Below are 15,988 nucleotides of genomic sequence, written 5' to 3' on the forward strand. Positions count from 1 at the left end.
ATTTCAATCCATCTGCAGTATTTTTCAAAGATTTTTGTTATCCTAACATTCCTAACCACGTGCTGAGCATACTTCTAAAATCCCAAAAAAAGATCTTCTAACATTGAGCTAAATCTTGTATAAGTTTTAAAATTTCCAATTAATTTCTCAGATTTTACAAAGAATATGTTTAATTCAGGGGTAAGCAACTTTTTGAGACAACGGAAAACCACATGTTTGTTCAAACTGATAGTAGGTTCTAATAATACACAGTACATAATCACATCAATTTGAAAGTTTATAACGGAGCTAAATAACAGTAATAACTTATAGTAAGTGAAACAGATTTATTTTTATGCAATCACGGTCTTCTCAGTATTAGACATTGAATAGTTATTGAAATTAAATGATTTTAAAAATCCTTTTTTTCTGTGCGTATTTTCGAAAAGTTTTTTCACCATTCAAATTTTGTCCTCAAAGGCTGGATTTTTTCTTCTAAAACCAGTATAAAAAACGTTGTTTTTTTTTTTATTTGAAGATCCGTATCAGATCATTGCATTGTTGCATGTTGAGCAAGTTTGTCAAAATTACAAATATATTCATAATTTACCAGATTTTAAAACAATCTTCGCCAAAGTTACAGTTAACATTCTTAATTTTAGAAAAAAAAATCAGGTTTAATAAATTTTCTTCACACATTGCGGACCAAATACGACAAATCCCGTTTTTTTGCTTGCTACAATTGGGTTACGCTTAGAAGTCTATCTCAAATTTTATGATACTGAAACTTTTTTCTACAAAATTAAACACATCGCTTTTTTAATGGAAAAAAATCATTTGTAGAATTTTGTCCAGTTACTTATGATATAACCAATGATGAATTTCACTGTTTTACAACTTCTTTGCGTTCTTTATTGTGTTTACTTAATTTAGATAACTCTGGAATAATGCAAATTCATGAAAATTTTTTAACTTTGGTAATGCGGATTGCTTATTTTGAGGTAAAATAAATCAATTTTTCGATGGTTGGCATGATTTTTCAATGAAATTTCTTTAAATATTTTTCGGATCGAATCACAAAATTACAGATAATGTATTTGTCTAGAATTTATATTTTTGTCGGAAACTTTGATGCTTCGTCATGTCGATAAGAAATCTAAAATCGTTCACCCAGTTTTTTCAACTTTCCTCATTTCAATATTCAAGAAAGAAAATCTTTCATGGTTTTTTTCAAACAGAATGTCTTTTATGAATTTGATTAAATAAATCATTTAAATTGAATTAAATCATCTGTTGAGCATATTCATCTTACAACTTTATCTTTTCTTAAACGAAAAAAAAAGGATCTCGCTAACGGACTTAGAGATGCCTGTGATGATCTTTAGCTTTCTGATTTATTGTTTGCTCTCAAGATCTTCTTTTATAGATTTGAATTTCAAGGTGGTTGTTGAAAAATTTGTAAAAAATTAATCTGAGCCCAAAACAAACTCAAATCTTAAGTTTTGTCAATGAATAATATTGTAAATATCTATGCTTTTACAAGGGCACAATTAATTCTTTAAATTCTAGAAAAGTTAACAATCTGAAATTTGAATAATTATGGGGAAAATGCAACTGCATACAAGTGAAGTGCATGTTTGATTATTTACTGACCTTTTTTTCTTTAATTGGGATGGACCAGCATTTTGTGATGATTAACAAAATCGTGAAACAAATTAAATTTGAGAAAAAATTTGCGGCCGCACAAACATGTCATGGTTTAATTCATAATTCAAATTTGTGACGATATCACCTTAGAAAATCGTCACAGATTTTTAGGGTCAAAATACCTTCAGTTTTTTTCAAAAACTTTTTATGCATCACTTTTGGTTGTGGGACTTCGTAAAAATAAGAATCTCAATTCAGTAACATCCTAGATCAGAATCCAGGATCAGGATTCAAAATTTTTAATCAGGTTCAAGAACAGAATTCAGGACCAGGATTTGGAAGTAGAAATTAAATTTCAACATCAGTTCTGGGGATTCAGACTCAGATTTTGTAATCAGAATCAATTTCTCAGAATAAAAAATTAGCATGAGTTAAGTTTCAGCCTCAGGATCCAGGAATAGTATACTAAATCTGATATCTTAATTCGGAGTCAGGATTCAAGATTTTTTAAAATCAAAAATATCCTTTATTGATCCATAAACATTTTTATCTAGGAATAATTCTGTTTAACTTCTCCACAAAAATATTACCTTCAATAACAGTTTACTTTCTGTTCTGCCTATTAGAGTGATTTTTGGAAATTTAATAATTTAAAACTCAAGATTAGGCGATTTCTTTATTTTAGATGAGCAAAATCCTTATTTTTAAACATTATCGACGAAGAGGGACTCCTAGCTTCTCGTCTACGTGAACGAGTAGCCTGAGCTTGCGCGGAGAGGACATCCGTTTCAATTACTGGGACAATTTTCTGCTTCCGGCCTACCGCATTACTCTCCGAAGTGTCCTCAGCATCGTCTGCCATTACACGCAGAAAAGTCTAAATATAGATATATCTATCAGTAAAATTACTTTTCTATTAGAACATAAATATGGTTGTTTGATTCTGACCCAAAAATTCAATCAAATCAACCAGAAAATTCTCCGTTGTTACGAAATGGATTATGGCTAATATAGCTATGAAAATGCAATGGGATGGCTGCTGTTCTTCTTGAATGTAGAGAATTGTAAATTCAGAGTATAAATTAGAATAAAATGAAGCAGGTAAAATCACCAGTAATTGCTTGTTCGAAATTAACAACATATTATTTTTTTGAATAATACGAATATGTCCAATGACTACTTCTGATTGATGCTGCTGTTTCGCCTGCGACATCCAAAATTGTCTTAAACCAATTAGGCTGCAGCCAGGAAATTCGAGGCTTACGGAGAAAAGGTAGCAATGGCCCTCAAAAACTAAAAGTATTCGTTGAAACCAAGACGATCATGTCAATATTCGAAATATATTAAAGCTTACGTTGATTAATTTGAGGTTTCCTGCACTTTCCGGATTTCGGAAATCTGAAAACAATTTAAACTGTGAAAAGAAAAATTTAAAAAAAATCAATTTATCTTTCCTGTTGGTTAACAGTTTCCACAAAGGACAACAAACACCTCCTTCTACAATTTTTTTCTATTGATGGAGGTCTAGTCAAGTATTAGTTACATTTGAGAACTAACTATAAGATTGTATTATGTAGACGAGAAAAAATAGCCAAATTACTAGCTGTTGAATTATATTAGCGATCAGAAGTTGAGAAATTTGCTACAACCAAATATATAAACTTCACACATCTAAACTAGTTTGTTCGAAGTTATCGATGTTTATTAAGCAAAATTATGGTTTCAACTAAAAATCTGTGATATGGAAAAGCCAACCACACGAATTTTGATAACAACCTGTAGAGTTTTTTATCCGTGTATCTTTCGCTCATGTCCTTTTTTGAAAGCAGGATCCAGAATCAGGATTTCAGAAAAGGATCAGCAAGAATCTGAGTTCGGAGTCCGGGAAACTGGATTAGTATTTAAATTCGAGATCAGCTCCTAGAATTTTGGACCAGGAGTTTTGAGAACGAATCACAATAAATTATGAGATCAGGATTCAGGAGCGGGATCAGAATAAATTAAGGGTTCAGGATCAAAATCTGGAATCAGAATCCAAGATTAGCATGGATCAATTTTTGGTATGATGAACAAGGATCTAGGATCAGCACTAGGATACAAGATAAGGATTCGAAACCATGATCTAAGATTAGAGCTCAGTAGCGAGATCCGGATTTCAGACTCAGTATCAGAAATCAGAACCGGCATAATGATTCAAAACAGAAACGCAAGATCAGGATTTGACCCCAGAATGAGAATTCAAAACCAAACCTGGGATCAGGATCAGCATAAGGAACTTTATCCTGTCATTTTTTGTGTTTCATTTCTTGTTATAGCGCAGCTAAGTTAAGCTTGCCAGATTGCCCAGTTTTATCTGGGTTTGCCTGGATATTTAATACAAAATTTGAGAAAAGTCCTGTCCGGCCCTTTTTCCCGGATTTCAGTAAAAAGAGCCCAAATTTTCTCCTAGAAAAAGTGTTTTAATTTTTTTTTTTGCACTCAAAACAAAATTTTTGAGCAATTTTTTTTTCAAATAACCTTGAGAGGTTTTCTGGAAGCCTTGAAATGCAATTAAAAATTTGTTGATGAGTTTTGTGAGAAAAAATAAATTCTTTTCAAGCTTTTTTTCTTGGTTTTTGTTGAGTTTTTCCTGGGTTTTGACAAGATTTGCCAGGATTTTGCCCTGATTTTTTATCGACAATTTTCAAATCAAATACCCGGATATTGCCAGAATTTTATAGACAATAGCCAGGATTTGTCCGGCCCGGATACATGCTGAAAAAATTCTGGAAACTTTAACTGCCGCTGGAAGCATAATTGTCACATGTTTCATTTTGATATGTGAGGTGTTTTTGTGTCTACTGCCTTGTTGCGATGAATATTTCTATTTTATTTCATAAAAACATGTTTTTAGAGTGAACTTGATGTTTCTATCAAAAAAACGGCAAACAAATATTTTGAAATAAGTCCTCTAGAAAGTAGGAAATTTTAAAATGTAACATGTGACAATTATGCTTCCAACGGCAGTTAAGCCAAGTATGTTGAAGTACTTAAGTTGAAGAAATTGTGTGACATAAGCGTATGGGTAAATTAGTATTTGTTCTGAAATTCATCGCAACAGGATTTTTTTTAAACTCTCATCAAACATGACTATTTATTGATTTCAATAAAAACATGGAAAAATGACAGTTTGTCGTGATTCTACGTCGAACTTACCAAGGAGCACAACTTTTCTTTTTTTTATCTCATAAGAAATTATCAGATCGCTTTTCCGATGGCAACCAACAAGCCAAAATGTCGATTACAAAGTTATAATTATCTTGGTTTTCCTTAAATCAAAATTCAGGATTGGATGTCCAGTGATCTTAATCAACTTTTAACAGAGTGACCATTTTTTTCTCAAAAGATTCACGGCATTTAACCTATTTTTGAAAGTTCCATAACAGTCAAATTTTGAACATTTCCTCCAATGAGATGTTCTTAACAGTAAAAAATTTAGATACTTTTCAACATTGAGGCAAATTAATGGTGTAGAGACTGTTTAACAGCATTTTTGTCGAACAATAATTTTGACATTTGCTACCATATTCAAGTGACGTTGACAGTTGTGATGTGAAGCTTCATTCAATGACTTTTGACATTAGTTATTATTCGTATCTCAAACTTTCGGATTACGATTTTTTCCCTATTGAAATTATTTAGAAAGTGAATTTGGGATTTTTAATATTAAACTTAGCGTGCTAGGACTTCTTAAATATCTACAACCTACTTCACAATGAAATCGAAGTCTCTATCTGACATTCGATTCAAGCAAAAAGTTCCATAATTTTCCAACAGACTGTTCAAAACTCTCTGTACCGTCCCTCAATGCAACCATTTGAGAACCATGTCTGTCTAGAGTTTGGAAGTTTTTTTCCCCTTACAATAGGCATCCCAGAGTAAATGTCTGCTTTTTGCTGCATCCAACTGTTGAAACGAAATAAACCGTCGAATATTCTCGATCTTGGAGCCTAAAGTCGACCCACTCGGGGAAAAAAACCGCTCGGAAAAGTATTCTCCAACATTGTTTGCCACAAGGGACCGTTTGGAGATTTTTTTGCAAACGAGTGCTTCATTATGTTTCACTTTCTTAGTAAGTAATCGTTTCTGAAAAGTATTAGAATCGTGAAATCTTGAAAATAAGAACAGTTATGGTGAAAAACTCGGAAAAAACCTTTATTTTTCGATGGTAGCTTGACGATAAAAAAATGTTTGAATGAAATGAAATCTGACACAGTTTTAGCAGAAACTGTTCATTGGATATGCTAAGTGTTTTCAGCAGACTTTTGTTTTTGTTTGAACTTCAAGTCATAATACCCAAATGCTGTTTTTCCGGCAATATGCGTCTCGCAGAACACACATTGAGTTCGTTTTTGCTGGTCGATTTTCTCTTGGGTATTTTTTTGCTTTTCTCGTAACAGTACGAGAATTTCTTGACAGCCCCAGCTCAGCAGTTCTGATTCTAGAAAATTTGCAAAGGTCATTTTCCTACTGGGTATGTTTTTGCTACATGAATGCGTGTTTGTGTTTGGCTTGCTGATCTTTATTCTTGTGAAGAATAGTTCAGTTTACTTTAAAAAATAATCTATGTGTTCGCCATGGTAAAATTTTTTTCAAAAAAGCAAAGGAAATCATCAAATTACAAGAAAAACTCCACAACATGAATACTTAATCGAAAAACTTCGCCACAAACATTAGCAGGCTAACTAGCTTCGCCATCGTTAAACTGTTTTTAATTGAAAATTTGAGAGCAATCAGATAATTGATTTTACACATCAGCACATCCGTCAGCAGCGTGGGCGTCCGCAGAAAATACCGGAACGGATACAACGGACGGAAGGACGATGGTGTAGCTTTTTGCTTAATATTTGGTAGAAATTTTCCAGTCTAACTTTTTTATGTTACTTGTTTGATCCAAATTGAAAACTTTTCCTATCTAAAAACTCGCGGGCAAATATCTCTCTTAGAGCCGGAAAGCTGCTGCTGCTGCTGCTTGTTGTGTTTTTTGTTGCACCTACCGAGAAATCATAAAAAATAAAACTCTCAGGGAGGGAAAAAGTGTGTGTGCGTTTATATCCGAAAACCACTCCCGGACCACTCGACCACCATCATCATCTGGAGGCTCACCACTCCCCTTCCCCACTTTTTTGGAATCAGAAGCTGGGCCCAAAACTTTTCCGGAACAGTTCCAAATTGACGAAGAAATAAAAGTTTCCGGTGGGGAGCCTACCACAAACGGACAATCAAAAGAAGCGAAAAAATATTAAGTTCCCATTTTCCATTTTTTGTTCCCAGGCTCAATCTCTGGATGAAGATGATGATAATACTAATAATCATAAAGTGAAGTGAAAATCCTCGAAAAACCGCTCCCAGTATCTCCCAGCGGGGGGACAGTGTTCAACTGTTTCGTTCCAACCGACGACGAAGACGTGCTTTTCCGTTCCCCATAATGAAGAGACGAAAATTAATGAATCGAAAATTATGAAATTCAATAATAATAAATTATGTGAAACAGTCTGGCTCCACGAGAGAATCTATTACGAACGAGGGGGCCCCGAATTTATTCCAGTCGCCGCGCCAAGTGGTGCGCGGGTGGAGTTTTTCCGCCACCCGCCCGAAGAAAATTGCACCCCAAAACGAAGAAAGAAGAAGGTGGAAGGAAAGTGAATCTAAGTGTGGTAAGAGGAGCAACAATTTTTCTCGCAAAACAAGTGGGAAAAACCATCAGCCGAAACCTATGGAAGAATGGGGGGATGAATATGAATATGCGGTTCGGCCAGCTGTTGTGCTGTAATTTAACGGCAGATTTTTTCCTTAGTCTCAATCTCCTATGGAAAAAAAAAGTAAAGTAGCCTACCCTTAATTTGCGGTTCCTTGGAAGAAGGAGTTTGTGTGGTTGGTTGGTGTTTTTTTTTGTTCCTTAAGTTCTCTGCCCCAAAGTCCAAGCTGCACCAAATTCTTCGACGATGTTCCGTCTCTCGGGTGTCCGGTGTGCCAAATGGCTATGGTAATCCAAAATCTTGGCTGGGCTATTTTTGTGGGAAGTTATGAAGGTGCTTGGTTGTATAGAGCTTTTTTTTTGGCTTCGACGATATCGGATGTTTCCATCCGGTTCCGATACAGACGATAGTTAAGGAGAAAGCGAAAAAAATTAGAAGGGATTATCTCATCAGTGGTCGATTGAAGGCGCTAGTTAAGACCACAAGCTTGTTAAGTGCGGATTGTTAGTTTGAATTGTTTTTATTTTTTTATTATCATAATGTGAAACTAAAGGTGCTTCATATTTTATTCTATATATAGATTCTTAATCATTATAACTGGAAAGTTTTAATTGAGCTTTTCAAAACAGAAAATGAAGATCAAACAGTTTGGTTTTAGAAGTAAGCTTTAAATGTCCCTAGTTTCAATTTTTCCTTAAAAAAAAGTGCGAGTTCTCCCAATACTTTTAAATTATACAGTTTTTTTGTGCCGAGTGTTTGCCAGTACGGCGCTGTTTTGTCCCTAAATTTCAATAAAGCTTTATTTTGGCGTTTCATAAACGAAATATTTTATGATTTATTTTTTATTTTCCCTTTTTTTTTTTTGTAAAACATGTTGATTTGTAGTCATTTTTAAATGTCTTAAATCCTGGGGTCTAAAAATCTTCGTTTGGGTTCATAACTCAACTATTATTTTTTGCAGAATTTTTAAATAACGTTTACATGAGTAAATTTGGAATATTTTTTACTAAAAACCAATATAATTTTTTATTCTTCTGTGAAACTGAACTTGCTAACGGATTTTGTGACAATTTATATAATCTTAAAAGAAAATTTTCCGCTCAATAATTTGGTCGAAGACCATAGCTTCGTGTCTTATTAAGCAAACAAGTTATTAGCTTTCTAACAAGGTGTTACTTTTGGCATTGAAAAACGAAAAATTCACTTGACATCACTCATCACATCACAGTCATTCAATTCCAATGTCAATGTTTTTCAATGCCAAAAGACACGCCTTGTTAAACAGTTAATAACTTTTTTGCCTAAAAAGTTACGGTCTTCGACAAAATTGTTTAGTGGAAAATTTCTCTTAAAAAATATACAAATTGGCACAAAAACCATTAGCATGCTCGGTTCCACAGAAGAATAAAAATGATATTGGTTATCTCCTTCCCATACAAACCTAAAAGTTTAAATTTACTCATGTAAACGTTACTTAAAAATTCTGCAAAAAATCATGGTTGAGTGTAGAACCCAAACGAAGATTTTTAGGGTTTAAGAAATTCAAAAATGACTATTTTATACAAAATTTTGGAACAGTCCGGCCTGGACTGGTTGCCTGGATTTTGTACGAATTTATTCACTTTTTTGTTGGTAAATCAAACAAAAAACAAACATATTGTTATGTTTTTTTTTTGCCTCAAAACTGAAATTTTTGGAGCAAGTTTTATGAAAATAGCCATGGAATTATTTTTAGCTCTAAAATACGTCGATGAGTTCTATTGATTTTTTTTTCTTGATTTTTGTTGAGTAATTTCTGGGTTTTTGCCCGGATTTTCCTCGGATTTTTGGTCATTAATTTGGAAAGCAAATGCCCAGATTTTGCCAGGTTTTTATATAAAATTTTCCGTTATACGTGTTGAAAAATTCTGGCAACCTGATGCATGATATAGTAACTCAAATCGACAATGGCTGACGATTATAAGTTACACAATGATTTTTTGTAGAGAGGCACTTTATTTTAGACCCTTTTTCCTTGAAACTTATAAAAGATAAAATAAAATCTAGTCCATCATGAATAACTGATTTTAATCAAAAAATGATTGTGAAAATATTTTAAATGGTTTGTTTGGGTCTAAAAAGACAACTACTATATTTTTCATGGTTAAAATGTGTTTTTCTATAATTTTTTGTAGAAAGTATTTATGCCCCATTCTTGGGTAAAAAAACATTCCTGATGAAGTTTAAAATTGAAAAGTTATCGAAATCATTACATTTTAGATTATGAGTTTCATTCAAACCTACCTGAAAAAATTATAAGTGAGTCAGCATTTTGACAATCATAGAAAAGTAAACTTTGCATTTAGCATTTCACTGCATGTTTTCACTTGGCATGATTTTTTCATATTGAAACAAAAACAAAAGAAAACAATGGTTTCAAAAATTTAACTCAATGAAAAACGCTTTATTTATTAAAAGTGGCCTGCCTTTAAACGAAAAAAAATTAGTTCTATTAGACGTTTGACTTTTCTTCCATGGGCTGGCAGTAATTTGTAGTCAGTTTCAAAATAAGCCGAGAAAGTATTGTTATAAAGAAAGTACTCTTTTTATTTTCATATTTCAGTTTTCATCTTAAATATCAAACGATTTCAGCAATGACACCTTAATGTTTATTCCTGATAATTGATAACCCATAACTGTTGCTTTCAAGCATCACAAATTAGGCTCAATTATGGGGCCAAAGTGTGGATAAATACAAAGACTTTGTTTATCCACGTTACCTTTTACATGTTTGTTGATGTTGAAAACTTTAGAATTTATATATTTTGAAACATTTTTGCTTTTTTTTTGAGAACAAACACTTTTTTTATAAATTAAATCACTAGATTTTTTTTTAAATAGGTAGTTTTGAAGATTTCCATAACAGGGCAATTTTTTTCCTCCAGATTAATTTCAATTTCCATTAAAAAGTGAAAGCTTATTTTGTTTTTGTTTTTCATAGATTCAGAGTTTTGCAGATTCCTCAGCTTGATCCTTTTTCTGGGAAATATCATTCCATACGTTATAAAAAATCTTTGTAGTCTCATAATAAGAAGTAAAGTTTCCGCTACAAATCCTCCCAAACGAAATTTTTATGGCTCTAATATAAGGTTGCCAGATTTTTTTTGGCACGTATCCTGGCCGGATAAATTTGGAAATTTATTTTATAAAAACTTAGCAAAATTTGGGCATTCGATTTCAAAATTGAAAACCATAATCCGGGCAGCATCCGGGCAAATTTTGTCAAAACCCAGGTCTAACTCAACAAAAATCAAGAAAAAAGAATCTAGAAATTGAAAAAAGAATTTTTTCCAGCAATTTTCATCGACATATTTTAAATCTAATTTTAAGTTTCCAAAAAACCTTTCATGATTATTTTTATAACACTTGCTCAAAATATTTCATTTTAGAGGCATAAAAAGATAAAATATAATTTTTTTTTTTTGTTCGATTTGCCCAAAAAAGTGAATTAATCAGGGCAAAATCCGAGCATTATTCAATGAAATCCGGGCAACCGGTTCGGTCTGGGCTGTTCCCAAATTTTAATTAAAATATCCGAGCAAACCCGGATAAAACCAGGCAATCTGGCAGCCTTATTCTAATGGCTAACGGTTTTAAACGAAGGCTCAGCAAAACTTAGTTTTTGAACAAATGCTTCAAAAAGGAATATCATTTTATTGTTTGTTTAGATGTCTTCAATGCCTTTATGAACTCTACTCAATATTAAAATATCGAGTGATTTGAAAGTTCACTTCGAAACAATAAAACTTTGTTACTTAAGCTTGCCGGATTGCCCAGTTCAACCTGGACTTGCTCGGATATTTGATACAAAATTTGGGGAAAATCCGGTCAAGCGAGATGCCTGAATTTCGTTGTCCGGAGTTTGCCCGGAATTAGTTGCAAAATTGAACGAAAAATTCAAATTGAGATTTGGGATTGAGATTTTTTTCTTCTGAAAATGATTTTGCAAAATGAATGAGCAAAATCTATCAAAATAATCATGACCTGTTTTTTTAAAAGCCAAAAATACGATTCAAATCTGCTGATGTGCTTTAATAAAAAAAAATGATTCGAGCGTTTTTTTTTCTTGATTTTTGGTTAAAAAAATCTCTGGTTTTGCCCAAGCTTGCCCGAATATAGCTCGGATTTTGGGTTGAAACTTTCTTAATCAAATGCCCGGAATTTTTCAGGATTTTATTTTAAATTGCCTGGATTTGTCCAGCTCAGATTCGCGCGAGAAATTCAATTGTTCATATTAAATTTATTTTTATATGTCTTTTTTACAACTTTGACAATAAAGTCTCAATTAGTCAGTTTTATTTATTTTCAAAAGAATTAGCACTTAGGATGATCCTTTGATATATCGATGGATTCCATTGGAGGTATAATATGGTTTAAATTGATAAAACTATTTTAGAGGTTACTTTTTTCATAAAGTATCTAAGAAAAAAAAATAATTTATATTATATTTCGGATGTAACTTTTTTTGTTTCAATTTTTGCTGATTATAAAGAATGTTAAAGATATTTTATCTCCTAGTCTGAAACCGTTTTTTTAAATAAAATTTTACACTAACTCACAAACAACTAAATAGTACTTAATTTGTACAATTTAGTCCAATAGATTCTGACAAATGCAATGCCGAATTTTGTTTTTCCATGGCTTAGATTTCGTTGCGGTCCGTCAAATGTTAATATAAGGAATCAATCATCGGAATCGAATTTTTAGTATGAAATGAATCATTTCCGCAGTTATTTTTAATTAAAATGGAGGTTTTATCTTTAGATTTTTATCAAAATTTCTTGTTTCTACATGATAAATTTGGCCAACAAATCATTTATATTATTATTAATTTATTAAAAAGTTAAATTTATGTGTATTAAAAATATTAAAAAGCAAGATAAAAGTTAAAATCTTACATGAACACTATGCAAATTTACTTGTTTTTGCACGCCGATTTACAAACTTCAAAATAATACAAGCATAGATTTCCAAAACAAAATCTGAATTCAAGCACAAATTTGGATTCAGCTTTAGAGTTTCAAATCTCTCTAGACTCAAGTGAACCCTTGATCGAATTTCGAAACTTTAAATTCTTAAATTTGGTTCGTTTAAGGCCCATGTTATAAATTTAGAAAAAAAATGGGATACTGATTGACAGTTATGATACAAAATTTATTATTTTCCAATTTATCAATTTTATTTACCACCGTTGAATTTTGATCCACATCACAATCGCACTAAGATTTTGCTTACAATAAATAATGATGGTCATAAATATAAATTTGATTTGGAAATTCTTGGCGCGGATTATGCTTGTAAAACTTTTCTAGATTTCAATGATTTATCATGCCTCAAAAATGAACACTGTTGATCGAAAGGTGATTTTGTTTTACATGGAAAAATTCATTTAATTCAGGATGAAATTTCTATTCTTGGAGTTTAGAATCCAGGAATTTTTTTAATTGGATCTAGTTTTCACCTTTTTATTTTTGTTACAATCTCATACACAGGGTTTTGTGAAAAAATTCCAATTTAATTTCCTGTCAGTTAAAAAGAATCATAAAAACAGCTTTTAGTTATTGCTTTAAATTGCTTCTATTTGACTCGTGCGAAAACTTGCTTAATAAAGGGGAGGGGGCGGAGGGGGGCTTAATGAAAAAGGAAACTGATTCCCAAAATCATCTTCCTACTTAAAACCATCACACACAAAAAAGATTGTAATGATAAAATTGAAGAAAAAATACAAATAATTCCACAATTCAAAATACAAAAATGTACAAAAGAAATACATATTCAATTTTTCAAATCAGTGGTTATTTTTGGCAATTAATTTTAAATTGTTCAAAATAATGTTCATTATTTTTAGCTAGAAAATCGCTTGATAACTCGTTATTAGGCTGCACAAATCCCAAATACTTTAGGAACTTCTTTAGCAACACCAGAAAATGAGCACAAAATTATAAACAAAATTTATGTTTTGTACAAACAAGAATTAAAGCTAAATATTCAAAATTCAGAGCTCAGAATTGCAATACATTATACAAATTTCATCGAAGTTAAAAACATTTTATAAAAAATTTCTTATTCAAAAAAAAATCCCTTGGTTTGGTTCAATTATTGAGTCAGAAAAAAATCGGATGTAGAATCAATAATTTAAAAAAGAAATTCAGAATCGCTAATAAACATCAGAATAAAAAAAATCAGATCATGTCTCTTTGACAATACCTATTAAATTTCATTTTTTTAAATTTATTTTCAAATGAATTGTTGATTGTAAAATATTGAAAGGTTGGTGTCTTGAATTTTAAAAAGATTTAATCACGAATTTTGCAGATTTGCACTGACTAAAAGAAAGCTTTTACAACTTTTTTCTTGGAAGTCAAAATTACGCGCTTTATTCGAGAAAGTTGATCATTGATTGGAAACATTTATTTTCAAAACCTTTTTGATGTTCTCAATTTTATCCGATGAATTTTTACATATTTTCAAAAGCAATTTTGAAAACATGAATTAACACAAAAAATCAATTTGTATGTTTGGAACCACTGCTTTTAAATAATTTAAAATAAGCTTTTAAATCCTTTGCACTTAGGAATAAATTAAATTTTATTGCCTTGTGACTTGGAATTCAGTTTGACAATTGGAAAAAAAACAAGATTATTCTATTCTTGTTGTGTTTACTGTGGAAATATTTTTTTCTATTTTCAAACTCTTGCAGCTATCATTATTAAGTGCAGATTAAGTTTATTTTCGGAATTAAGAATAAATACTTTTTATCTGTTAAATAAATCATATTTGTTTAAATCATCTTTGAAAATTTAAAAGTATATCGAAAAAGTTTGATTCTGGAAAATCTCCATGGGGTTAAACTTCGCATGTAATTTAGTACACAAAAATAATAAAACTAGGCAAATAATCAGTGTGTGATGGATTTTAACAATTTCAATCATTTTAATTTAACTCTACTGTTTCTCTACTGTTTCTCTACTGTTTAAGATTTCTGTGTTCCATCGTTTCGGGTCGTCGACCAAAGATATAGTGCCTTCGCGCTTGGAAATAAAAAGTACCAAAAAAATTAGTTGAACACAAATCTTTCGAGGTCTTTGAGAGCTCGAAAGGTTTATTTGAGGATTGCAGGCGGAAAAGGCCAAATAATAAGACCCTTCCAAAATAAATCATTGCATTCAATTAAAATTTCATGTGTAGATAATGTTTTGCCATAATATCGTACATTTTCATTATAGGCTTTTAGGAATAAGTAACCCAAAGTGGATTTAAACAACTATGAGCCTTGATAAAACTGTTTTATGCTATCCTAAAGTAATCGGGGCTGGAAAAGGAGACATATGGTTAAGTTTGGAGATAATTATTACAGGCAAATGCTATTAGTTTGGAATCATGGGAAATATTAGTTTTGTATTTTGAATTCGTTGAATCTTCATGATATCAAATAAAATTTAAACGATAATTGAATAAAATTTTTGGCGGAGAGAAAAAAACGTGCCCGTTCGCCCAAAAGTTATGGCTTACCATCCACGGCTTAAGTATTTTTCTACGGCTTTGGCATCCAAGACGTATACAGATGAATTAATTTGTTGAAGAAATTCTGTTTAAGACAAGGATTTCACATGATAAAACAAAAAACCCACAATAAAAAAATGAGCATCAACAAAAATGAATAAGTTAGAGCAACATTGATTTGAATTTTTGATCTCTTTGATAAAAAAATGGTTCATCGTCGTATTTCGTAGAGTCTGGAAATAAGCTGGGTAAAAAGAAAAACTAATATGGAAAAACATGCTTCAAAGTCGTCTTTTTTAAGAAAGATTCAAACCCAGCGAAGCCTTAGGTGTGAATTTCAATCACACTGACGGACGGTTGAATTTTGTTGCATTTTTTTATTTCAATTTTTATCATTTTTTCCCGAAATATACTTTTGAAATTATGCGCTTAAATCAACGGACAAAACTTGTTTTTTTTTTGTACTTTATACCAAAAAAGGTTTCAAATTTGTCTTATTGAAGTTTAATCGGATATTTTCTCTTATTTTTGTTCGATTATAATTTTTTTTTCATATTTAATCCTATAACACAATCCGCACTGAACAAACTTTGACATATGGGCCAAGAAAATCCCTTCCATAAGGCTACATAAAAGTTCTAAAATAACACCGTCTCCACCTCTTCGTCTTCCGCGTGAATCTAGGAAGAAAAAACCTATGAATGAGTGCTACTACTAGGCATCAACGAAGCAAAAAACCAAGTGTAAAAAGAGTTAACAAGACGCGAAATTGATGATAGTTGTGTCCGCTGGGTTGCTGCAGCCCCCCGAAGGAAAAACGCCCCCGAAACCCAGCAGAAGAAGAAGAAAGAAAAGGAATAAGATCGGGGGAAGGCTTCGAGAAAATTACAGCTACATAGCAGATAATCGCCCTGGCTCCGGTCCGAGCTTTTTTTTCCTTCAACCGGAAGTAGTTAACGATTAAACGCGGGGAAAAAGTGCAAGAAAAGTGGCAGGAGAAGCTGACCTGTGAAAGTGAGAAAGAAAGTGAAGAAAAAACGTAAAAGAAAACGTAAAGCCATGACAGGTGGTGAATAGTTCGC

The 15,988-nt window shown here is 31.9% G+C and overlaps 1 protein-coding gene across 1 annotated transcript in view; it reads left to right on the forward strand.

The window, feature by feature from the left end:
* The window catches only part of LOC129742247 (tyrosine-protein phosphatase Lar), a 740,954-nt gene that overhangs the window by 382,119 nt on the left and 342,847 nt on the right, over window positions 1-15,988 (forward strand). The window lies entirely within an intron of this gene.

Source organism: Uranotaenia lowii, chromosome 2, assembly GCF_029784155.1.
Source record: "Uranotaenia lowii strain MFRU-FL chromosome 2, ASM2978415v1, whole genome shotgun sequence".
NCBI classification, from domain to species: Eukaryota; Metazoa; Arthropoda; class Insecta; order Diptera; family Culicidae; genus Uranotaenia; species Uranotaenia lowii.